This window comes from Miniopterus schreibersii (assembly GCF_964146895.1).
Source record: "Miniopterus schreibersii genome assembly, chromosome: X".
NCBI classification, from domain to species: Eukaryota; Metazoa; Chordata; class Mammalia; order Chiroptera; family Miniopteridae; genus Miniopterus; species Miniopterus schreibersii.
Window position 1 is genome coordinate 104,756,304 of NC_138104.1, and position 26,293 is coordinate 104,782,596.

Consider the following 26,293-nt stretch of genomic DNA (forward strand, 5'->3'; position numbering starts at 1 on the left):
CCCCTCTACTTCTCAGGGTCCGGCCTACACACCACCCCCTGCCCTGCCCTCGTCACAAGTACATCTGCTCCCTAGGAAACCACGTTGGCCCTGATTCCCGCTCCCCATCGGCCAAGGGACCTTTTGTTGGACGGTCCTTTCCGAACGAAAACGATACCGGGACAGCTCCGAACGTGGGCCGTCCCCGTGGTATCAGAATCTTCCAAAATACAATTATCCAGGTCGCCACACAGCCCCGTTGGGCTTAGTCGGGGCGGCCAGGCAATGATATTTTCACAGTGTCTTCTACTTACGCCGATAAGAACGTGGAGACGGTCTTGGGCGATGTCCTCGGAAGGTCTTACGTTATGGAGACCACCATGTGCGGGTACGGCCAGGTGAGGGGCTGTCAGCGTCGATGATCGGGGGACATCGGGTGCACCCTGCGGATTCATTGGAAAGAATCATACAGATAAGCGTACGCTGGGCCCCGTCAATGAGCTCTTTCTTGCCTAAATAACTCCTTTGTCTGCCAGTTTTTTCCTAACTCCTAGTCACCTGCAGATCTCAGGTGAGTAGCCACCGCGTCAGAGAAGCCCACCTGATTGCCCCATATAAAGCAAATACACAGGGTGTCCCACAAAATGCATACGCCCTTTGAATAATTATTAATTCCAACGGATTAAATCTGAAAACAAAGAAACATCAATTGACTGACCAGCTGTTAAGTGTGTGTACATTTTTGGGGGGACGCCCTGTAGGCCTCCATTGTTGAATCTCACAGTACCTTCCCCCCTTGGTAGCCATCACCAGTATTTGCAATAATGTATTTATTTGTTTTCTTATTATTTGATATCTGTCCTTCCCACAGGTACTAACAATGAAGAGCTTGTGGCCCCCTTGCAAACTCTCAATCAATATATATTTTTTCAGGACGTATCAGATATTTATTTTTGAAATATATGTTAATAACTTATATTCATACAAACATAGCCTAAAAAATATTTAGCATCAATTCTTATTTGACAATGCCTCCCATATAATTTACTACATCAAATAAGCCTAATCCATTTAATATTTTTCTTTTTGTAAGGAAATAGAACTAATCTTTTAATATGTTCCAGGGACCTCTGGAAAATTCCAAAGTTAGTTCAAGGTCAAAAAGACTTCATTTAGAATTTGTTGGTTTTTTTGTATGTGTGAAGACTGTCAGAAATATCAATTTAACAAAGTTACATAGGTTAAAAAAAACGAAAAACTTAGCTCTGTGAATATTGAGTAGACTGGTTTTTCATAAGTCCTCAAAGACCAGAAAAAGACAATGGGAACCACAGCAAATTATTTCAGCAAGACAACATTTTTTTCATTTTTTAGGCACATTAGTTAAATACTCAGAAACCTAAGCATATACATTCTTTTTTACAGGCAAAAGGAAGGAAACCATTATTTGTACAGTTGATCCTGGAAAATATATGGAGTTTGTATGATGCTCTTTTAAATGCCGTCTTTTAAAGGTTAAATATTTTCTTAGTAGAGCTGGGGCCACAAACTGCTGTCCTCCCCGAAGTGCTTCTGTAACCAGACAGAGTGTTTTCCTGTTTATGTTTTGAAGTGGCTGAAAAAGGAATACACTGTGAAACCTGAGCAGCGCATGATATTTTGTATCCCTTCGCCCATCAACAGAGTGTCCAGGAACCCAGCCTCGCATGATATTTTGTATCCCTTCGCCCATCAACAAAGTGTCCAGGAACCCAGCCTCGCATGATATTTTGTATCCCTTCGCCCATCAACAAAGTGTCCAGGAACCCAGCCTCGCTTGATATTTTGTATTCCTTTGCCCATCAACAAAGTGTCCAGGAACCCAGCCTCGCTTGATATTTTGTATTCCTTTGCCCATCAACAAAGTGTCCAGGAACCCAGCCTCGCATGATATTTTGTATCCCTTCATCCATCAACAAAGTGTCCAGGAACCCAGCCTCGCATGATATTTTGCATTCCTTTGCCCAGCAACAAAGTGTCCAGGAGCCCAGCCTCGCCCACTGCTCGCTGATGGTCCACGGCGGCGTCTGCGCTAGCCTCAGACTTGTGTGATTAGGATGGATTGTTTGGCCTGAGGAGCTGAACACGGTCATTACCTGGCCCTCGAGAGAAAGTTTTTCCACCTCTGGTACATAGCCCTGCACAGCAATTGAAAATGAGCTTAGAGCCCTGGTTGGTTCCGCTCAGTGGTTAGAGCATCGACTTTCTAAGGGTCGCAGGTTCGATTCCTGTCAAAGGCATGTACCTGGGTTGCAGGTTTGATGTCTCTCTCACATTGATTTTTTCTCTCTCTCTCTCTCTCTCCCCTTCCTCCCTCCCTTCCGCTCTCTCTAAAAATTAATGGAAAAAAATATCCTCGGGGGAGGAAGAAAATGAGCTGAGAAAAGGAGCCATAAAGATTGCTTTGAACATAGACACATTTTAAATATATTGTTTCTAGTCATTGACATTTAGACAAATGCTAGCACATGCCTTGCAACAATGTATTAACGTCTAAATCTATCATTTATACTTTTAAAAACACAAAGGATAATCCCGCTCGGTAAATAACGTTCACAGAGAACATGGCATTAGAGGAAAATGTCGTATAGATTTTTGCAAATGTAGATCTTGCTTCACTGTAGTTAAGCTTCCAGCAACAACGTCCTAGGGTCAATCTGTGTCCCAGAAATGCCGTCCTCCCCCGCACCCCCCCGGGTGGCATTTGAAACTGTAATCAATCTTCTCCCGCGGCTTTTCATGTTCGATTCCTGTTGGAACCGAGCGCAGCTCTGTCGTCGAGGAGCCTTCATCCCACCGCAGGGAGCGCCCACCCGCCAGGCAGCCTCCCCTTTTCTGGGCCTTCATCCTGACCTCACTTGGCCAGACGAAGACGGTAAGCTTGTGGATTTGAGCAATCGGACGACTCCCCTTGTGAGGCCTAAAAGCTTCAAATCATTTTCCTTTCTGCGGCCCACACCTTTTAGTTACAGAAAATAGACTTTAAGAAATCAGCTTGGCAGCCCTTTGCCGGATGCTTCATTTTCTGTGCTCACTCCCCCGGGTGACTAACGGGATTAAGTTACAATGCCTGTCGCAGAGGTATGAGCACCAGGGACCGTACTTGCAGAAGGAAGTGAGCACAAAGGAAAATCTAAAGGCCCGATGGGGGGGGCACCCATAGAACAGAGGCTGTCAAGCTAGGACTTGGGGCCAAGCCCCCGCCCGCCGCTGTTCAGGTCAACGCAGCGTTACTGGAAGGCGGCCTCGCCATCCCATTCGGTATTTTCTGCGGCTACTTTTGCAGGGCAATTGCAGAATCGGTTGGCCACAGGTTGGGGGCAGAGATGTCGATCATGCTCTGTTGACCACCACTGTTAGCTATAGTTAGAAGAAATATTGATCAAGTTCTGTGAACTGTGATTGTTCTAATTAGAGACAGCACTTTCCAACCTGGCTAGGAGCTGAACGCCAGGGACAAGGGAAGGTAACACCCTTGTTCTGGAAGGAATGGAGTCCCGGAGGGTCCCGCCCTTTGCAACCTCCAGCCCCATCTCCATCCTCCACCTGGAGGTGCCCCCCCACTTTGCAACCCCCAGCCCGCATTTCCTATAACCTTTAAACCATTCTACGCATTCGTATTGCTTTTTGCCCACTTCCCCATGTAATCTTTGTCCTTTTATCCAATATAAGCGGCTGGTTTTGGGGGGCTGGGGGGTAGAGCAGATTTTATGAGGACAAATCCTGCTGCTCTCTCACACTGTGAGCAATATTGCAATAAACGCTCATATATGATTCAACCCTGTCTCTGCTTAATTGGCTCAAGTAGCGACAGGCAGCCTGGGCCTACTGTGTCCGGTTCCACACACAATCCGTGAAGCCAACAATATTTACCACGTGGCCTGGCATGGAAAACGTTTCCCAACCGTGGACCGGGCTGTGGTTACAATGTGTGACCTGTTAACTGCCGACCTCAGGAACAAAAGGTTGCGGTCACTGGCTTGCGTGAGACGCTGCTCAGGGAAAGCTTGAGGTCGACAAGACGGATGACAATGAAAGAAGTATTTTAAATGGCCAATGCGAGCATCCAGAGATCATGAACATGCATGACAGGTACATGTGCAGGTCTTTTATTTCTTCTGAATTGGCCATAGCTGATGTTTTACTTAGACACGGGAAATAATCAGGGCATGGATGGTCTATTATGTTACAATTACCTCCTCCCATTCTGCCTTATTACTATCTACAGACACTTTAAATTAACTATTATAGCACTTGTGGTCTTCACATATCCCACGGGGAGGAATATTCCCGTGTTTTTCTGCAGGAATATTAATGAGTTGGATTGCTCGGTGCTGCCCCCAGATGCTGAGCGTGCCCCGGGGAGATAAGGCAAAGGCCCATATTATCTTTCTAAAATATGCATAACTCGCCCGTCTGGTTTGGCTCAGTGATTCAGTATCGACCTAGGGGCCAGGAGCTCACAGCTCAATTCCTCAGTCAGGGCACATGCCCGGGTTGTGGGCTTAATACCCAGTAAGGGGCCTGCAGGAGGCAGGCTATCGATGACTCTCTCATCATTGATGTTTCCCTCTTTCTCTCTCCCTTCCTCTCTCTGAATCAATAAAAACGCACATATATAAATAAATATGCATAACTCTGAATTGCAAACCGCATCTGGCTCCCAGGGCCTCAGATAAGAAACTGTGGACGCCCGTCGATCGATATTTAGCATGCGCTGTGAGCGCCTGTTATCTAGGACTGTGGAAATGCTGGGAATTTAACCAGGGCATGTGCCAAGACGTCGCTCTATCCACAAAGAACACCTGGATGATCGCACCGCCTCAGACAGGTGCATCCTAACTCACAGGAGCCCTTTTCTGCAGAACTGCATGTTTCATCGGCCATGTAAAATGACAAGGCGTCCAAGGCAATCGGGTATTTCTCCATGTCATTTGGTGGAGACTCAGCCAAGGGCCTGGGGGCCTGGGTTCGTTTCAAACACACAATTTAAAAATATTATTTTTTGCCCCGCGCCAGTGTGGTTCATTGGTTGAGCACTGTCCTATGAACCAGGAGGTCACTGGTTTGATTCCCGGTCAGGGCACATGCCCGGGTTGCGGGCTCCATCCCCAGTCGGGGGCCTGCAGGAGGCAGCCGATCAATGAATCTCTCTCATCATTGATGTTCCTATCTATTCCTCTCCGTCTCCTTTCCTCTCTCTCTAAAAATCAGTAAAAACTTATTTTTTAAAAAACGTGACAATTTTTGCCCGGCCGGGCGTGGCTCAGCGGTTGAGCATCGACCTAGGATCCAGGCGCTCGGGGTTTGATTCCTGGTCAGGGCACATGCCCGGGTTGCAGGCTGCAGCCGATCAATGACTCTCTCATCATTGATGTTTCTATCTCTCTCTCTCCCTCTCCTTTCCTCTCTCTGAAATCAATAAAGATATATTTAAATAAAAAAAGTGACAATTTTTAATAGTTGAGTTTAACAAGGTAGCAGCCTTTATGCCTGAAATACACCTGAGTTTGAATTTATGACAAAAAAAAAAAAAATTCCTTAAATCAGCTAAACACGATAAGGTTGACCCAGGGAGGGGAAAAAAATCACCACCACCGACGTATCTTGCCGGCCAAGGGGATAGTGTCCATTTTTCCAATGGCCTTAGTGACGGAGGCCACTTTCTGGCTGGCGGAGGACGGGTGAGTTCTTCCTGCTTTAATTTATACGAAGGGCGTTGTCATTTTCAACGGGTCCGGTGCTGACTTGACATTTCCGAGGGAAGGCTACTGGACATGAGAGTGATTGTCCTATTCACATGCCGCACAATGCTAAGGGCTCCATTTGCAAAATTACACTGGGGATTCAGTTACCACCCCCACGAGCCCTGCCGGGAGCCTTCCTGCAGACAGTGGACCGGCGCCCACGGGTGGGGCCTTCACAGGGTCTCACCCTGGCCTAGGGCATGTCCTTGGGGGTATGTCCGTTGACACCCCACAGAAAGCAACCTTCCCGATGGTACCCTAAAAGCATCTCTCGTAGTCTTGACCCGTCACCTGTCTTGGCCTGACCTCGCCTTATGTTCCCCTGTTTTCACGACGACAGCTCCAAGAAGCGGGGTTCGGTTTATACCCTGGGGACCCAACCGTGGGGAGACCGGCCTTCACGGCATTAACATTTTATGCTCAAAAGTGACAATGTATTTATTGAATTTAAGAAAACCCTAAGCCAGGATGAGACCCTGTGAAGGCCCCACCCGTGGGCGCCGGTCCACTGTCTGCAGGAAGGCTCCCGGCAGGGCTCATGGGGGTGGTAACTGAATCCCCAATGTAATTTTGCAAATTGTGCGCAGAACTTTAGAAGCGTAAATGGCGAAACACCACTTTTGTTCGGTGGCTTTGCCAGGGAATGGAGTCCCATAGTCTTCGCTTGGCAGAGAAGTCGGCCCTGCCGACTAAAACATAAAGGATTTAAAAAAAAAAAAAAGAAAATCCTCACCCAAGGATATTTTTTTCACTGATTTGTTTTAAAGAGTGGAAGGGAGGCGATGGGGCGGGGGGAGAAAGGGAGAGAGACAAACATCGATGAGAAACAGACACACTGATTACCTGCCTTCTGCATGTGACCTAAATGGAGCTGGGGATTGAACCTGCCACCCAGGTACGTGCCCTTGACCGGGAATCGAACCCATGGCCCTTCGGTACAAATTGCCTTGCCCAGGGAAAAAGTATTCGGACTCCCTGAGCCACGGCCCTGAGCCACGGCCCTGAGCCACGGCCCTGAGCCACGCCAGCCGGGCATGAAGGGTTTTCTGAATGGACAATAAACGTGCCCTTCTCTGGATGCACAGGTTAGAGTCGGGTTGCTGGGAACGGGCGCCCGGGAATGGGGGTGGGGGACCCCAGCCTTGAGCTTTCCTTGCGGGTAAGGGCCCGATAAGTGCCGTCTGACTTATGAGGGTGGCCTGTCAACTTATGCGCGTGGGTTTTAAACGATGATTTACAGGCGTATTCGTAATTACTTGCTTTCTGTGGAAAATGATTAATCACGGAAGCCTGGGGAATTTATGGCGCGCGCGGGCTCTCCCAGGTGAAGACGTTTACAAATGACCGGATCCTCGATCAACAAGCCCTGGTCCCCTCCCGGCGCAGTCACGGCCGTGGAAAAGCTCGGGACAGCCGGTCTCAGGTTTTAGCCTGAAAAAAATGCGAGTGTGGGGCCCGGACCACAGGGCCGAGTGCGGGATGTGTGAGGAACACCCTCTAGGAATCGAAATCCAAAGAGCTCGATTTACAGGGGACAGGGTGGTGACTGCGTCGGCCACGGTCACACAGCAATGCAGCGGACACCGGAGCAGGACCCCAGGCCTCTGCACCCCAGGCCTGCGTTATCCACGTGACACCCAACTGCCTCGGCCACGGAGAAAGCATCTGACTCCCTGAGCCCTGCAGGGCCGGCCATGGCATCAGCAGGTGAACACACCTCCAGGGCCTCGTGTTTGTCAAGAAACGACTTTTAACAAGTGGAGACACTGACTTTTCCTGCTCTTTCACGAGCAGTCGGGTTCAGAAACCAGAGACCCGGGGCGAAGTGCCTGTGCCATCCCGGAAAGCAGCCGCTGGGCACTGGGGGAAGCTGACTGTGACTCTCTTGAGAAGTTTGGCAGGAAAGGAAAAAAAGAGAAAGTTTTGCCCGGCCGGCGTGGCTCAGAGGTTGAGCTCATGAACCAGAAGGTCATGGGTTCGATTCCCGGTCAGGGCACATGCCCGGGTTGTGGGCTCGATCCCCAGTCGGGCGCATATGGGAGGCAGGTGATCAATGACTCATCACTGGTGTTTCCATCTCTCTCCCTCTCCCTCTCTCTGAAATCGATAAAAAACATTTTTAAAAAGAGAAAATAAGCCTCCAAAATGTTGTAAACATGTATTTCATCCCAGTTTTTGCACAGCAAAGGAAACCACCGGCCCAATGGAAAGACAGCCCCGTGAACGGGAGAACACATTCACCAGTCATCCCTCTGGTGACGCGTCAGTATCCGAAATTTATACCGAACTTACACAAGTCAACACCCAAAAACAAACACCCCAATTAAAAAATGGGCAGAGGACCCGGAGGGACACTTCTCCAAAGAGGGCAGACAGATGGCAAACAGGCATTTGAAAAAATGTCCAATGTCACTATCAGAGAGATGAAAATTAAAACCACAATGAGCCCGGCCGGGCGTGGCTCAGCAGTTGAGCGTCGACCTAGGATCCAGGCGATCAGGGTTCGATTCCCGGTCAGGGCACATGCCCGGGTTGCGGGCGGCAGCCGATCAATGACTCTCTCATCATTGATGTTTCTATCTCTCTCTCCCTCGCCTTTTCTCTCTTTGAAATCAATATATTTTAAAAAAATTTAAAAAATAATACCCCAATGACATACCACCTCGCTCGTCAGGATGGCTCCTACTGATAAATCAACAAGCACATGTGCTGGCGAGGGTGTGGGGAAAGGGGACCCTGGTGCACTGCTGGTGGGCACGCAGACGGGCGCAGCCACAGTGGAAAACAGTGTGGACGTTCCTCAAAAAATTAAAAATGAATCTGCCTGACGAACCAGCAATTCCACTTCTGGGAGTATATCCCAAGGAACCGAAAACGCTGCTTAGAAAGAATCGATGCTCCCCGATGTTCAAAGCAGCATTGTTTACGATAGCCAAGATCTGGAAGCAGCCCCAGTGCCCATCGGTAGACGAGCGGATAAAAAAGCTGTGGTACATCCACGCCGCGGAATACTACGCAGCTGTGAAAAAGGCTGAAATCTTAGCATTCGCGGCAGCCTGGAGGCACCTGGAGGGCACTGTGCTGAGTGGAATAAGCCAGTCAGAGGAAGACAAATACCCTAGGATCTCGCTTAGATGTGGGATCTACACAAAATAAATGAGCAAACGAAATAGAAACAGACTCATAGATACAGAGAAACGATGGCTGTCAGAGGGGAGGGGGGGTTGGAGGACTGGGGGAAAAATTGAAGGGATTGAGAAGAACAGAAACGGCAGTAATAAAACCGTCACGGGAAGGCAGGCACAGCACCGGGAACCTAGTCGCTGATATTGAAATAACTGTGTACGTGCCGGGGGGGGGGGGCGGCCAGCTTGATCGGGGGATCACTTTGTAAAGCATGTGATTGTCTAACCACCTGTGCTGCACACGTGAAACTAATACAAAACAATACGGCATGTAAACCGTAACTGAAAAATAACATTTTGAAAAGCAAACTCTATCAATGTGGTAAGTTCGCTGTGGGCACCACCCCAAGCATATGGGTGAGGAACCGGCCGTCACACTGATAGGAAACCGTGGGAGCCGCAGGGGTGTTTCCTCATGTTCCTCCCTGTGTGCTCCTCGCGGGTCAGCAGGACCCCGGCCTCCCTGAGCCAACAAATAAAAGGGGCAAATGCAACATGAATGAGCTGAATGCGGAAATCCAGGAATCGACAATCCCTTGGGAAAGGCTGGCGGCACCCGGGTCCCAAGGTCGCTGGGTGTATACAGAATTTCTCTAATCCAAGAGTCGCCGCGTGGGTCTATCAAATATGGATCTAACCCCCTACGTAATGAGGGGTGAGCTACAGTCCACGCTCAGCACCGCATCGCGGCCTCATTAAGGGCTGTGCAGTCGCCGGGAGCTCTCTTTGCAAAAAATAACCTGTAAATATTCACTGAGCCCCTTCTATGATTTTTTTTAAAAAAGTATATCTTTATTGATTTCAGAGAGAGGAAAGGAGAGGGAGAAAGAGAGAGATAGAAACATCAATGATGAGAGAGTCATGGATCAAGCCCACAACCCGGGCCTGTGCCCTGACCGGGAATCGAACCCCGATCGCCTGGATCCCAGGTCGACGCTCAACGGCTGAGCCACGCCCGGCCGGGCCGAGCCCCTTCTATGGATTATGTCTAATAAAATCCCCAAATCGCCTGACTCATCAGCTGGAACGGCATTTGCTGAGGGTGATAAAGTGGGACTTGGAATGGTAGATGTCATTTGGTACAATAAACCCAAAGATAACGGCTCCTGATACGTCTGGAATCGCAGGTATGCATCAGGTGTGGGAGGCTGGCTCCGTGCCCCGGGCCTCACAGCCTCCGGTTCTGGCCTAGACCAAGGGAGAGGGGAAATACTGGGTGCCGGCCGAGCTGGGGCAGAGAGAGGCGGGGTGGTGAAAGAAAAAAAATTTAAAAAAAAGGCCGGAGGCCCGTCCTGGGGAGCAGACAGGCCAGCTGGCCTGCAGGCGGAGGTGACCCTGTTTGCTCCTGGCTCCTGGCCCAGTCCGAGCAGAGAGGCAGGTTCAACTCACCGACTCAGGGCCTCCTGGAGCTGCGGCCGCCTTCCTGGAGAGCCAGAGCGCCAACCCCTCGGCCAGGCCCCATCCTCTACGAATCCGCAAGCCTCACCGAATAGCCAGAGACTTTTCTCCTGCCTGGGGAGCGGCCGCCGTCCCAGGACACGGGGGAGGGACCCTCCAGACCCATGGCCCGGCCTGAGGCTCCTGCGTGAGTTTATCGCCTGGGAGCATGTGACCCTGCCTATCAGGTGACCCGCGTCCCTGGGACTCCCCCTTCCTTTTTAGGACACCTGAGTCACAACCGCCCGGGCGATGGGTATTCCCAACAGGCTGCAGGGCAGAGAGAAACAAGTCCGTCAAATGCTAACGCAGAACAGAAACAGCCAGGGTGTGCCAGGGGCACCTCGCGGGCGGAGCGGGCGCATTCCGCCCGCACACAGGTTGTGACAGGAGATGTTATAATTCTGCCCAGGGCTGCTGCCCGAGTGGAGGCAGTCCGCCAAGCTGAGCACCTCGAACATGCAGAGAGAGTAAGACGTGCCCCGGGGAACAGGTTTAAAACCTGCTGTGTTAAACACAGAATTCAAAGCAGACCCCCCGCCCCCCGCCCGCCAACAGGCCCCTGCCCACCACGTCCACAGACGCACTGGTCACGGTCACCAGAAGGTGCAAACAAGCTAAACACCCGCCCGCAGATGAACGGACGGACACAAGGCGGTGCAGCCCCGTGGTGGAATATTACTCAGCCATGAAAAAGGCGTGCAGCTGGGATAGCGGACACGTTGGGTGGTCTTTGAAAACAACAAAACAGCTATATAGCGTGTGATTCTATCCATGCAAAATTGCCCAGAATTAGAAAATCCAGAGGCTGGGAGAGAGGAGAGAGTGGCTGATCTCGGGCATATTTTATTTTTATTTGTTCGTTTTTAGGGGGAGATGAAAATATTCTAGAACGAAACAGGTAGTGGTTGAACAAGGGGGGTGCATGTGCTAAACGCCTCTGAACTGAACACTTTCAAAAGGATCACTGTCTATTATATAAATTTTGCCCCAATTAAAAAAAAAAATAAATGTGAACAAAGCAATCGAAGCCGACGTGTATGTCGGAGAAACACCATCCAGCTTTCTGCTCCCGCCAGCACGAGGTGACGTCCTCAAACTGAGATTCGGCCGAACGCCACAAGCCCTCCTTTACCCGGAAGCTGGATCCAGGTCACAGCTGGCGAGGGTTTCAACGCCCCCCCGCCTTGGCTCTAATGACCACGCGCCTCAGCGCAGAGCGCGGGGCGCTCTAAGGCAGCCTCCCGGGCTCCTGTGAGATTCCTTCCCTCTTGGGTGCGCGTGGGGGCGGGGGTGGGACCTCAGATGGACCTCTAAGCGATCAGACGTGAAAAAGTAAAAGGGACGTCGCCTGTGTCACTGACGTCCCTAAGCTCCGTAGACTTGCGCCCGTCATGAGTGGGCCTGCCCTAATCAGGCGCCGGGCCGTAGAAAACTGACTCCATGCGCAAGACATGCCGGCCCAGAGGAAACAGGGAGGCGTGGCCCCTAAAAGCTGAGGACCCCAGTCCTCTAATCACAGGAACAAGAATCTGCCCGCATCTTGGATGAGCTTGGGATGCACACCCCCGGCCAACAATTTCATGCAGCCTTGGAAGGCCCTGGGCACAGGGCCCAGGTAGGCTGTGCCCACCCACGGCCCTGAGGGGCCGTCCTGAGACACTGAGCTCATGGCGATACGCTACACGGTGATGGATGCCATAGCACCCACTCCCCAGTATTCGTCAAACAGTCCTAATGCTGCAGAATTTAAGCAGAACGCAAACCCAACTACTCCCAAATCCGGCGGTTCCCTCCGTCAGCAGCCAGAGGCAGCAGCTACCGGTCGCGCCAATCAGACCCGCCAGGAGTGTCCGCCGTGTCTTCAACGCAACTGGCCCCGGGTCCCGCGGCGTCTCCGCCGATTCTGTCAACTTCCCGCACGTGCAACTGAAAAAAAACCCCTTTCTGCGCCTGAGCGAGGTGCCCTGGAGATCCTCTCCCTGCCAACCAGCAGCCTGTGACTCAGGCGCCCTCCAGGCCCCGGCGCCCGCGGCAGCCTCCTGGCTGGATGGATCCCTCGCTTGGGCTGATCTGCGATGACAAGTTCCTAAAAAACCCCATTCCCGGTGCTGACTCCCGGCTGCTGATATGTCGATCATTCGATATGACCCAGAAGGGCCACGGAGGCTTTCGACAGGCCTCTTCGTGAGTCACCCAGGGGCGGTGTGAGAATATGATAGGGCAGAGAGGTTTTGTATGTTTTTTGTTTGTTTGTTTGTTTTTGCAATTTGTATGCACCTTTATTCTTAAAAAAAAAAACAAAAAACAAACAAACACACAAAAAAACAGAATCTGAGCAATCTCTCTAATTGCTGGAATATCCATTATAATTTTCCTTTAAAGCCCTATTTCATTCCACAGATTTAATACAGAAGAAAAAATTCTAACGCTTCATTGTCACAGAAAAAAAAATCGGCAAATTTCAACTTGCGTATACTTTATGTATTTTGTTGCAGAGAAATTTGGCAGGGCTATCGACAGAAGAATTTCAGAGAGGCTCTTGATGGTGACCGTCTCTAAAGAAAATAGGCTTCATTTTTCCCACCTTTAAAGTCGGGCTCCACACGGAGGAAGACATAGGCCGAGGCGGGCGCTTGGAAACCTGGAGGGCCTCTGCCTGCCGGGGGACACTTGGTGACATCCGGAGATTTCTTTTTTTTTTTTTTCTTAAATTCTCACGTGAGGATATTTTTTTTTCAGGGAGACAGAGAGAGAGAAACACGGATGTGAAAGACACACATCGATTGCTTGCCCCCTGCACGCGCCCAACCTGGGGCCGGGGACCGAGCCTGCGACCGAGGTCCGAGCCCTCAGCTGGAATCAAACCCCGGCCCTTCAGTCGGCGGGCGGACGCTCTAAGCACTGAGCCACACCGGCCAGGGCCGGAGATAATTTGGACGATCGCAGCTCGTGGGCGGCGCTCCTGGCATCCCGTGGGTAGAGGCCACGGGTGCTACTCCACATCTGACAATGCCCGAGACAGCCCATGCCAAGGGCATGACCGGGCCCCAGATATCCGCCGGGCCGAGGTGGAGACTCCCACTCCCAGGCCAAGTTCCGTCTTGCTCATTTCTAAGAGGTTTTCTAGACCCGGGCTTGTGCACCAGGGGTGACTGTGTTGCCCAGCCCTCCGCAGGAGACTTCTGAACAATGCCCGGCGTCATTTCTGTTATCACACCCGGGCGGGTGCCCTGGGCGTGTGCGGGAGCAAAGCGACCGCGCTCACTCCGAGAGGCCCCCACCGAGAGACGCAGGCCTCGCAGAACCGTCTCCCTTCCTTCTGCACCCAAAATGGACTTGTTTGCCTGTTTTCGTTGAACTTCTTGGGGTGACATTGGTTAATAAAATTACATAGGTTTCACTTCTTTAGATCGTATGTCTTTTGCATTAAAAAAAAAAAGGGAATCACATCCTTGGCTTTTCGAAAGTCAAGGCAAGGCTTTCGCTGTCTTACCCCCAGGTCAGAGCTCCAGCGCCCAGGAGGTTTCGGTAACGGGTACTTAGGCGCAGGGGCTGAAGCGCAGGGGTCAGAAGAGGCTTCGAGCCCCGGCCGGGCGACTCAGTTGCTTGCAGCGTCCCCAATGAGACCAAAAGGCCACGGGGTTCGATTCCCAGTGAGGGCCCAGGCCCAGGTTGTGGGTTCAATCCCGGCCTGGAAAGCACGCGGGGTACTGATGTTTCTCTCTCCCATCAATGTTTCTCTTTCTTTCTCTCTAAAATCATTTTTTTAAAAAAGTGGCTTAGCCCTGGGCACAGGGGGCCAAAGAGCACATCCATCTACCCGACTCTTCTACCTGGATTTAGGTCTCAGCCTCTTGTGATATCACCGCAGAGCTTGGGGGGTGCCGGCAGCCTCTGAGGGTCCGTGGGCGCCCCCGGGGACACTGTAACGGGGGTGGGGGACACACCGCATGGTACACCTGTCACCCGCTGCTCAAAGTCACACGGCTCAACCACCAACCCCCTTCCGCCTGCAATTAAAATTCCAGGCCCACAGTCTCGAAACACAAACGTGTGGCTTTTTTGGATGCGTAGAAGGTACACAGCGGCTTTTTAGAAAAATCAAAATAAATGTAGTGAAAGAATTCGAACGTTGCTTCAAAGCCTGGCTGCCTTCAGGACAGTTCTTGGGACTGAAAATGCAGATTGCAGTTTTCTTCTCAGCGGCACTCACTGCGTGACACGCGCCGTTTCATCACCCAAACCAGACAGGGTTTGTAAGCATGAGAGATGTTAGCTAAACTCACTGTGCCGAGTGTTTCCCAATATACCCGTCTTCAAACCATGATGTCGCAACCTTAAGCTTACACAAATTCAGGACTCGCGTTGCTGCCAGATAAGTTACCCCAAAAAACCTAGTTGCCAATCGTTTTCTTTCCCTTTTTTTTTTTTCTTTTTTTTTTTTTTTTTAGGTTTTGGACAAAGGGCTGTCAGTCTGTCATCAGAAAACAGGACTTGGAAACAAGATGTGAGGCCCCGGGGCAAGCCCATCGATGCTCACGAGTACCCCGCCCAAGACGCTCGACCTCATATAACCCCAGAGTTTCCTCACATGCGACAGGGGTGGCAGGTCAGGTCCCAGGGAACCCTCGCCCAGTGACCCAGGTCCAACAAGCTGGGACACCACCCGGCAGCAGGAAAGAGCTGCGTGGAGAGGTGGAGACAGCGGAGACCCGGATACGAAGGGCAGCCTTCAGGCCTCCTTCATCCTTGATCTCCCGGATGCCGTGGCTTGTCTCCAACTCCGTGATCCTAAAACAGGGGTGGTTTTACTCTTCAGGAAATGTGTGGCAATGTCTGGAGGTTTTGTGTTTTTTTTTTATTTCTCACCTGAGGACATTTTTTCCATTGCTTTCCACAGAGAGTGGAAGGGGGAGAGAGACTGAGAGAGACATTGATGTGAGCGAGACACATGGATGGGTTGCCTCCTGCATGTGCCCTGACCAGGGCTGGGGATCCAGCCTGCAACCGAGGTACACTCCCTTGGCGAGAATCGAACCCAGGACCCTTCAGTCTGCAGTCTGATGCTCTAACCCCTGAGCCAAACCAGCCAGGATTGGAGGCTATTCCGGACGGGGGATGAGGGGGTGGACCTTTGCTATGGCGTCTAGTGTGTACATAGATTTTAAATATCCTACAGTGCATGAATCAGCCCCCCAAACAAGAGCCACCTGGCCACAAGCGTCAATACTGCCCAGGATGCAAACCCTGCTGCATGTCAGAGCTGGCCTCATGCATCTGAGACCCTTATTCCAGGCCAGTGTGTCCACTGCAGCTGAGGGGACCTGTGACAATACTTGGAGACAGTTTTGCTTTTTGCTATTTGGGAGGGGGAGGTATTGGCATCTTGTGCCAATATCTAAACACGCTCCATGAGCCCTAGACGGTGTGGCTCAGCGGTTAGACCGTCGGCCTGAGGACTGAAGGGTCCCAGGTTCGATTCCGGCCAAGGGCACATACCTCGGTTGCAGGCTCCATCTCCGGTCTCGGTCGGGGCCAGTGCAAGAGGTAACCGATTGATGTGTCTCTCTCACATCCATGGCCCCCACCCCCCACTCCCTTCCACTCTGTGAAAAGCAATGAAAAAAAATGTCCTCAGCTGAGGATCAAAAACAAACAAACAAACAAAATAATAAACAGGCTACATGGTATCGGTCAGTCGCTACAGTAGCAATGGGGCTACAGTAGCAATGGAGCTACAGTAGCAATGGGGCTACAGTAGCAATGGGGCTACAGTAGCAATGGGGCTACAGTTGCAATGGAGCTACAGTAGCAATGGAGCTCACAGTGAAACAACTGAGAAGGTAAACACAGGGGAAGGCAAGTTAATTATAAAGGAGAACCGCTCCCCACCCCCACCCCGTCTGTCTGCACAAGACACTGTAACCATTAAGAGAAACAGTGGACCCTGGGCCCCGTCTCACCTGCAGGCTGCCTGTCAGACTGAAAGGCAAAGGGGCTGCAGGGAGTGGGGCCGGGGCTGAAATTCCTCCTCCTCAGAATCACAAGCATTCGCTTATTACTGCCATTGGCACTTGCAGTATTTACTCACACTGAGGGGGTGTTTTCCTTCCTGGACAACTTGGAGGTGAGACGGGCCTCCTGTTGCATCATCCCTACCTTGATGATTACCCCGGATCCATAGCTAAGGGCTTGCCGACTCGGTGACCGAGTTTTACAGGGTTAATTTGCGAAGAAAAGGCAGGGATTTCAATGAGACCAAAGAGTGGCAGTGGAGACGGGTCTGCGGATGCGTCTTACGGTCCCTCCCCCCCGCCCACAGTCTGTTAATTCTGGTTTCTTTCAACCTGTTAAGTGATGCCTGACACGGACAGTTTCGGTTGTTAATGCAAATAAAAGAAGGCTTTATATCTTGTTTATCTTGCGCTGAAAGCTTTTGCATATCTGGATCTGGATACCATTCATTGTGCTATAATCTCATTATAAATGAGTATTGGGCAATTTCTCAGTGGATAGATATTAATGTCACTAAATATTAATTACACCGATTCGTAGGGATAAACCCTCAGGTATGACCACGCGTTGGGCGGGACAAAGAGTGCCTTTTGTCAATGACCATTTAATAGAATCATCTCTCAGTAAAATAGTTTCATCGTTTTTAGTGACATCAACTTCGATGACAACTGTCTTTATCACCTTTCTAATCCCACTGGGGAGGCGAGCACGGGGAACTCAATCGATGTCGACATGGAAAACGCTGTTAGGTGGATGGGAGGAAAACAGCGAGAACTGGGCATCTCAGTGAATCAGCACCATTCACTCGTGATAAAGTTAAGCGTTTACCTACAAATAATCACAGACAGTTTCTGACTTTTCTCTTGATCTCATTTTAACATGATCTCACTCATAGGTGGAGTCTAATGAAGAAAATAAACTGATGAAGAAAGTAGACATAGAAGCTTGGAATGGACTGAGGGATCTCAGAGGGAAGGCAGAGGCGGGGGGTGGATGTGGAGCGATTAACCAGAGAATTTAGATGCATATATGCAGAGCCCACGGACACAGACACTAGTGTGGGGAAGGCCTGGGGGCAGGGCACCGATGTGGGATGGAGGGGGGCAATGGGGGGGGGAAGGGGACATCTGCAATACTTTCAACAATAAAAGTACATTTAAAAAAAATCATGCATTTGGTTGGCTCATAATTGGTAGTTTGCTGTGGCTATTTATGGTGTGCACTGCACAGCTTATGTGGGCCAGGACGGTTCTCTTCTGGAATTGATATCAATTTTTAGAACAGGCTGGTGGATTTCTATACCACACACTCATTTCTTGTCAAGCCCGGCTCCTTTATTTATTGATTTATTAATTCTCACCCGAGGACTTTTTTTTTTTTTTTCCATTGCTTTTCGGAGAGGGTGAAAGGGAGAGAGAGAAAGAGAGAGAGAAACATGGATGTGAGAGAGACTCATCGATTGGTTGCCTCCCACACGCACCTGACCGGGGCTGGGGATCGAACCTGCAACCGAGGTACCTGCCCTTGACCAGAATCAAACCCGAGACCCTTCAGTTCGTGGGCCAACGTTCTAACCACTGAGCCAAACTGGCCAGCGCTTGCCTGGCTCCTTTATAAAAATGATCTACACCGCCACACGCAGTGTCAAACACAGAAATAATAAACGCTCATCTAAAACAAGACCAGCGCAGCCTGTCTAGAAATGCTCAGCTCCATGGTCAAAGGATAAACATGGTGGCCCACATGCACGTCTCTCGATTAAGTAGAAAATTCTGTTCTGTTTCTGTTTTTCAGGAGCCCATTCAAGGGGTTCGTGGCACATTATGGAAATGTGTGTTCACAATGAAAAAAAGTAAATATCAAAAAAAGTTTTAAAACAGGGTCACTGTTATTCATGCCTTCTCAAAGTTACGTTTTAGAAAAGCAACACATGGCAAGCTTAGAGTAACAGCAATCTTTCATGGACTGCATTGGATGGCAATTGTATCTCATTTATATTCATTGTATCCAACTTAGAAGCAGTGGGTGTAATATTATGATACATACGTCTAATTAACTCAATTTCTCTTTAGAGTAAAGCTATAGCTCAAGCCAAATGCCGTCTTTACTGGCTCATTTCTTCTTCTGGGTCTGGTCTCTGCATTTTTCAGTATCCTCAAGCTTGTATCTTCAAACTACCACGTTAAGCCCGAAACAAAGAAAAGCTATCTGGCTCTTACTTTCCTGTCCCTAAAGACCTTGTTTCTGGGCAAATGAACAAATAAAAACAAATTAAGCAAACTGTTGCAGGTGATTTTAAACATTTTTTTTTTTAAAAAAAACAATGTAACACTACCGGTAAAAATGTACAAACTTTCATTCATCCCACAGAAAGATACTTTATAGCCATTGCCCAAAGGGAAGACTTAGCTCTTGAATCTTTTTAAGTTAACCCTTACTCTGCACACACTTTATTCCAGAAAGAGAAACAAAGACAAGCCTGTGGACTACCTTTCAAGCAGATTCCTGAAAGCCGGTATTCCCAGTAGCCTCTGTCATCGTTTATCGCAATATCCCAGCAGCAGAGAGAAAAAAAGAAATTAACCCAACTCACCGGTTCTCAGGAGGCTTTCAGATGGGGCTGCTCAGTGGGAAATCGGACTCCTTCCTCCAAGGACTGCCTGACACAGCTTTTCAATCAAGCAAGCGCCCCAGCCCTGACCTCCCGGGGTGTGAACGATCATCGGACAGCCCAGGCAGTTATATGGACCATCAGTGCCCGTAAGGTCATCCCTGGGTCACTGGTGAATCTATCATAAAAAAGTCATTGGAGCACCTCAGTCTCTCCACCTGGTCGCCCATCCACCCCACGTGTTTCAGATATAAATCAGAGGGAAGCCGGATGTCCTGAATACAGTGATCACATCAGGGCAGACACGTGGTTTCATGTTGAATACTTCAGTGCAATCTTTATTTACCTGCTGGCAACCCGGATGGGGGGGGGGGGAGATTGCAAGTTCGCCTGGAGCATTTTCTGTGTGCAGGGCAGGAAAACAGCACAAATATTTGTGGAGAGGGTAGGGGGGACATCAGATGCTGGGGAGGCCGGACACGTGGGAACCTGCCTTGCTATCAGTCAGGACCTGGGACTCACGTGGGCCAGGGAGGCTGGTAGGAGTGGGGCTGTGTTTTGAATGCTCTGGCCTGATGCTGGGAAGCCCTGCGAGCGTGTGTGCAATGTGAGTGCCACCCACGTGCGCAGCACACAGAGCCCAGAGGAATTCATTCCTTGTCAACACCGAGGGCTCAGCAGTGAGCAAGGCCACCCGTCAGCTCCGTGGGTGGAGGGCAGGCACTGAGCTATCTATCAGGGCTGATGAAGTGAGCAGGGAACCTGCTCCCACATCGCGGGGATATCAGACCCCAGGAGAAATAACTTCCCGTGTGTTCTTTAATAGTTTCCCTAATGTCATTCATTTTGTTTTGATTATGTGGGTTAAAAAAAAAAAAAAAAAAAAGCCTAATTCTGCGCCTTCGTTTCTAGGAATCCATAAATAAAACATGGCTTATTTTTAATTGTTTTGTGTGCCTCGGGCTCTAGGTAGGCGCCTGGATAATTAACACATCACATCACGCCGTGGTTGCTGACATATTTTGCATTCTTAGTGGTAACCCTGGAGGACAGTGCAGAGGAGCCTGAAAAATAAAAAAAAAACACTGTGACACGAATAAGGGGACTGGGGTCGCATTGAAACAGGACGTGCGCTCTCCCAGGGTCTCTAGGAAACGCGTGCATTGCAAAGACGTTTTCTACCGGCTTGTGGGCAAAAGTGCAGCGTGTCCAGCTGCTTCTGCTCAAGCCTGCTCCGAAGCTCACAGCGAAATGCCCAGCAGGATATTAAAGCTCCGTGGGCTTCATTCAGGGGACCCGGACACCGTGCGTGCGCGTGGATGGAAAGATGACGCTTAAGCGGAATCAAGCTCTTCTCCCGCTTCTACTGTTGGGAGCTGTTTTGGGCAGACTGACCCTCCTTCAGGACGCTGGCTGCCTCTGTCCAAGGTTCCTCCGGGGCTTCATTTCTTTGCATGTCAGCCGACACTTTCGACGTCGTACCTCGTTATGGTAAATAATCCACCCCCCGCCCCCCGATGATGTATCTCAGCAAGTGACGGGAGGCCTCTGCAGCCAGGGGGTGTGAATTCAGTCGGACCCTGGCACTGGGCTGCCTGTGGGACCTCAGAAAGCTCTTAGGCTGGGAGCACCAGCCCTCCCTGGGGCACCCAGACAGCATAACAGGTCCTGGGCAAGGTTATTATTATCATTATTTTATTGTTAATCTTCCCCCGAGGATATTTTTTTCCATTGCTTTTTAGAGAGAGGGCGGGAAGGGGGGAGGGGGAGAGAGCGAGAGACATTGATCTGGGGCCAAGCATGGAACCTGCAACGGACGTAAGATGTGCCCTTGACCGGGAATCGAACCTGCAACCCTTCGGTGTGCTGGCCGACGCTCTAACCACTGAGCAGCTCCAGCCAGGGCACAAGGCTATTGATTAGAGATGATGGCCCCGGGAGCCATGCCTGGCACAGACACAGATGTGCCTCCTCAAACTTTAGAGTCGAGAGCGAAGATGCCCCCTAATGGTCCCGGAAACCAGGGGCTTGGTTTTCTTCATCCGAGCAGGTGCACAAGGAAAAACTTCAGGGCGGAACCCAGCGGATGCCATCGGATGGTGACGCAGGTGTCACACGGGAGCCCTCCAGCGACACTTGGCGGAGAGACTGTTGGTGGAAATTCTGGAGCCCCACAGAGCTGGGGCAGGAAGCGGTCCTTCGGGGGTCAGCCAGCCAAGGCTCATTTTCTAAGGCTGAGCATGAGGACTAACCGAGGGTCATCAGGTCCCTAGGGCCTCGGAGGAGCAAGCATCTCAGGGCAGATCGGGAGGCCGGGACAGCAGTGACGTGGTGTTGACAGAAGGGTTCTTGTCTTAGCCACACGGCGAGGAGGGAGCCCGGAGCCCAAGAATCACTGCCCAGGACTCCCTAGGTTTCACCTCCAACCATCTTCCCATCCTATTACCTGCAAAGTCACGTGGCGAAGAGTGTCGCTCTGCTGACGTCCAGGATGGACTCTGCTATCTTCTGGGGCAAGCCCTCTGCTGCCTTCATGACGGGCAGAGAAGCTAACACATCTCGAGTCCTCTGGGAGGTCTAGTCCCGGGACCCTCCCTGCTGATGACCGTGAAGGCGTCTGGGCAGAAGGGGTGAAATCCCATGGGAATGCCCCTCCCAGAGTCTTCCTCTGTGAGATACACCCAAGGTGGGTGGGGGCCACCAACAGAGGGAGATGCAGGATTCTGGGCAGGTGTTTCGGGGCTGTTTGTCTGAGTTTTTTTATTTTTATTTTTTATTTAATTATTTTTTATTGACTTTAGAGAGAGAGGGAGAGAGAGATAGAAACATCAATGATGAGTCATTGATCGGCTGCCTCCTGCACACCTGCTACTGGGCATCGAGCCCGCAACCCGGGCATGTGCCCTGACCAGGAATCGAACCCTGACCTCCTGGATCCTAGGTTGATGCTCAACTGCTGAGCCACACCAGCCAGGCTGTTTGTGATTTTTAAAAATTTTTAGGCACCATCAGGGTGAACCATGGCCTTCTCTTTGACATACTGCATTCTGGGATCTGAAGTGAGAGCTTTATGATTAAGCCCCAAACAAAGTCCTCGTAAATTACCTCCATTTAAGGAGCAATCTGGTTGATTCTAAGAGGCGGGAGTCCTGGGAATTGATGGTCTGTGAGATGCCTTCAGAAGTAGTTTAAGTGGCCCTAGGAGATGGAATTGAAATATAAGCTCCAGAAATGGGATTTTTTTATACATTAATATCACGGCAGCCAGAGTTCAATGGAAATGTGCCCACAAAAGAACAAAATACATTTATTGTACGTGTGTGATTCATGCAGTTCACTTAACCTATTATTGTAGGGCTCCCCAACCCCTGCAATTATATATAAACATATACACATTACATATATACATTGTAGATAAATGTATACATTAGGTAACAACCTTTCCTCTTAAGTTTCTTAAAGCCACATATGTATCTACTTACATAGAATATATGAAGTGCATATATGTCAATTAAATGCGTTTAAATTGTATAGAATGACGTTTCCTCTTAAGTGTCTTAAAACCACCCACACATAACTTATTTATAATATATACCATACACATGTGTGTATGTATGTTAGATTTATTAAATTTTACCTGAAGACATTTCCTCAAGTTTCTTAAAATCACACACAAATATTTTACCTATTCAGGGTGTCCCCCCAAAATGTATACACTCTGTTAATGTGATAGCTCAGCTGGTGTTTCTTTCTTTCCAGATTTAACCCATTGGAATTAATAATTATTCAAACTGTATACATTTTTGGGGGGACACCCTGTATAGTCTATATGTGTGTGTACATGTCTACTGGACACACGCATATCTGATTCCTGTTTAATGTTTGCTACTTGAGGTACGTAAGATTCTCATTCTATACAACTTGCTGTGTAAATTCGCTCTACGATTTCCACACATCAGTGTCCCAGTGCCTGCCTCAGATCCCACAACTCGGGTACCCAGAATTTGAGAGTCCCCGTGGACCCCTATCCAGCCCGTTCATCTGACATTTCAAAAAGCATTTGGGGGAGGGACCAGCCGAATGGGAAGCCCACAGATCTTACTTTCGTTTTAAAGAATGTGGGTGACGTGTTTGGGAGATGTCACGTTATAGATAAAAAACAAGCAGAGCATCGGGGACCGCAGAACGGCGGGTTTTCACTGGGTACAGTGGCTGTGAACACACTGCTTGTGGGTTAGGAGGGATGGCCCGGCACCACCCTTTCCTGGCTTATGTCACCGTGGGGAGGACGCGGCTTCCCCGCCCTGCTTGCCGAATGTGGCCGGACAGTCTGGTTCCCGCCATTCTCGCATTGGGGCGTGATTTACAATATTGTTTCTTCGTGCTTACTTTTTAGACCTTCCTTTTTTCTCACTGTTTTTGGGGGTTTTCTTGCTGGCGGTCTCCAGAATACATAGGGTGTCCCAAAAAATGTACACACACTTTAGCAGCCCATCACTCACTTAATGTTCACTCCTTTTCAGGTTTAACGGATTTGAAATAATGGGTGAAGCCAGGCTAAGCTTTGAACGAAGAAAATTTATCCTAAAGTGTCACTAGACTTTATTTTTATGGGGACACATAAAAGATAAAGTTGACGGTAGAAAACCGGCAGCTGTCAACCTGTTCAGGGTGCACAAACACCGCACGAAATGATTCCTGATGTGGGCAATTCCATTGCTTTGCATTATCAGCAGGGCCTGGACCAGAATGGTCATCCGTTTGAAAACAGGCCTTGACCACAATAAAATGATTCATTTCTGTAGATTCTTTTAAATGTTGAAAAGGAACTGTATGTTAATAACACTGACTTCATCATCAAAGTGTGTCTACATTTTTGGGGGGGACACCCTGTATATAAAAACGCATTTGGTACAATCACGAATGTATTTGATTCTCACGTTTGTTATCCACCAGGGTTTTGTTTTGCTTTAGATTACTTACCCACAAGGGAAGATGTTTTAAAACAGAGACAAACATAAAAATAGACAGTAGTTGTGTTTGTTGGCTCTGAGAGAGGAAGCAAGACCCAGGTAGGATTGCGCCACTCTGCTCTGTGTCAGGCGCGTGACCTGAGGCGATGGACTGCACTTCTCTCAACCTCCCTGTCCTCATTTATTTAATAAGATAATTGCATTGCACCTCATGAGGTCCTGGAGAGAGTGAAACAGGTGATGGTTTATACAGTAGTGAGCATGTCCTGCTCATCTGAGAGCTGGTGGCTTTTACTACAGCTGTTTTGAAACAAAATGCCAATGTATTTTATTTTATTTTTTGGTTAAGCCATACAAGGAGGATATTTTTTCCATTGATTTTTACAGAGAGCGGAAGGGAAGGAGGGAGAGAGGGAGGGAAGGGCAGAGAGAGAGAGAAATATTGATGTGAGATAGACATATTGATTGGTTGCGTACACACATGCCCAGGCCGGGGTGGGATGGGACCTGCAACCCAGGTTCATGCCCTTGACCAGGAACTGAACCCGTGACCCTTCCGTGTGCGGGCTGATGCTCCAACCACTGAGCAACACAGGCCAGGGCTCAAAAGGCCAATTTTAACCACAGATGGCTCAACACTCTTTAAACCAGACTCTCGTCACCTGGCTTGAATAAGTATTTCCAGGAGCTGAAAGCAGCCCAGGGCAGCTTGTGTGTGACTCCGCCTGGCAGCAAAGTCTTTCCCAAGGCCCAGGGCTTTCAGCGCTTGTGTGAGGTGCATGTTAGAGGCAGCACTGGGCCCCGTGATTTACACTTAGCTTATACATTGGGGAGAAACCCTCATCTTTTTATTTGTCCTATCAGTGGCTAGTGAGCTGTGGAGACCACTCTGCAACAGGTCACTGCACCTTCTCTGTTGCATTTAAAGTTGCCGAGAAAAGTAAGCTGTTGCCCTACGGGGTAAAACAGTTTTGCCAAAATAAACTGTGATTTGCGGAAGGACACCTATGCCATCTCTTCTCAGAGGCCATGCATCTTTGACTGTTAGAGTTATGAGAAGCTAAAAGGCATCTAGTTAGCTGCAGAGAACCCACCTAGATAGAACACTGTGTCCTTGCTTTCCAATCTAGCTTGTGGCAAAGAAACTTTAGACTGATCAGGGTTTTTTGTTTGTTTGGCCTTTTGTGTGTGTGTTTGTTAATCCTCACATGAGGTCATTGCTCTTCAGAGAGTGTGGAGGGGAGAGAGGGGGAAGAGAGAGAGAGAGACATTGATGTGAGAGAGATACATGGACTGGTTGTTTCCCACATGCACCCCCACTGGGACCAGGGAACAAACCTGCAGCCCAAGCACGTGCCCCTGACTTGGAATCGAACCCAAGATCCTTCAGTGAATGGGCCAGAGCTCTAATCACTGAGCCACACTGGCCAGGGCTCAGTTTTGTTTTTAAGTGCAGGGGCCTCTTCCACCTACACATGAGATGTTTCTAAAGAGTGAGGAAAGTGACTTAAAAAAATGACTTGAACCACACTTTCACGTCTTTGGGGAACAGAAGCCCAGCAGGTTCCCCCATGCTTCACTTCCTCAATTGCCATGAGGTTTTGGCAGTTCAGCCCCCGAGAAAGGGGAACTCCCTGCCAGCACCCTGGTTCCTGTAAGTGAACACAATGGATTCCCTGGCAAGAGCCATGCCCGGACCTGCTGTGGCTAAAACAGAGCAAGGAGGACCCTCTTTGAGGATCCCTGTCCCAGCATGCCTGACACTTTAATCACCCAAAGTCTTGTGTTTGCTTAGTTTTTTTCAGGCAGCTCTAGGAGGCTTCAAAATCCAGGCAACTCCCTGAGCTCCTTGCATGGCCCCAACTACGCCTGTCGTCAATATCAACTATAGCATCCAGGCTGTTGTGCAACTTCGAATTCTCAGTCCTGGCACTGGAGCTCTCATCCCTTTCCAAAACACTCCTTTTATCTAAGGAATCAACAGAAATGTAACATCGTTACAATGGGAAAGAAAAGCAACTCTCTGCTTTGTGTATCTATTTGTTTCCAGACAAGAGAGACTGGCAACAAGAATTCTAAAGGCTCTAGCAGGTGAGCACTGGATACTGTATAAAGCTGCTCCACCCACATTTGTGGGATGAAGCTGTAATGCGTTACATTGTGTCCGCCCCCAAAAGAAGTATGTTGGAGTTCAAACTTCCAGGACTTCAGAATGTGACTTTATTTGCAGATAGAGTCTGATCAACTTAAAATGTGGTCATTAGCCTGGCTGGTGTGGCTCAGTGGCTGAGCGTCCGATCCAGG

General features: G+C 49.6%; 1 protein-coding gene across 4 annotated transcripts in view; it reads right to left on the bottom strand.

The window, feature by feature from the left end:
- Positions 1-26,293, bottom strand: part of LOC308551468 (steryl-sulfatase-like) — an 82,786-nt gene that overhangs the window by 55,014 nt on the left and 1,479 nt on the right. The window contains exons 1-2 of one of the 4 annotated variants that reach the window (XM_081126006.1): positions 18,999-19,254; positions 294-422 (exon numbers count right to left, since the gene is read on the bottom strand). The gene's annotated coding sequence lies outside the window, so the exon portion shown is untranslated. Of the gene's footprint in view, positions 1-293; positions 423-10,339; positions 10,462-18,998; positions 19,255-26,293 lie in introns of those variants that run through there. The other 3 variants (XM_081126008.1, XM_081126007.1, XM_081126009.1) reach the window with 3 other exon arrangements.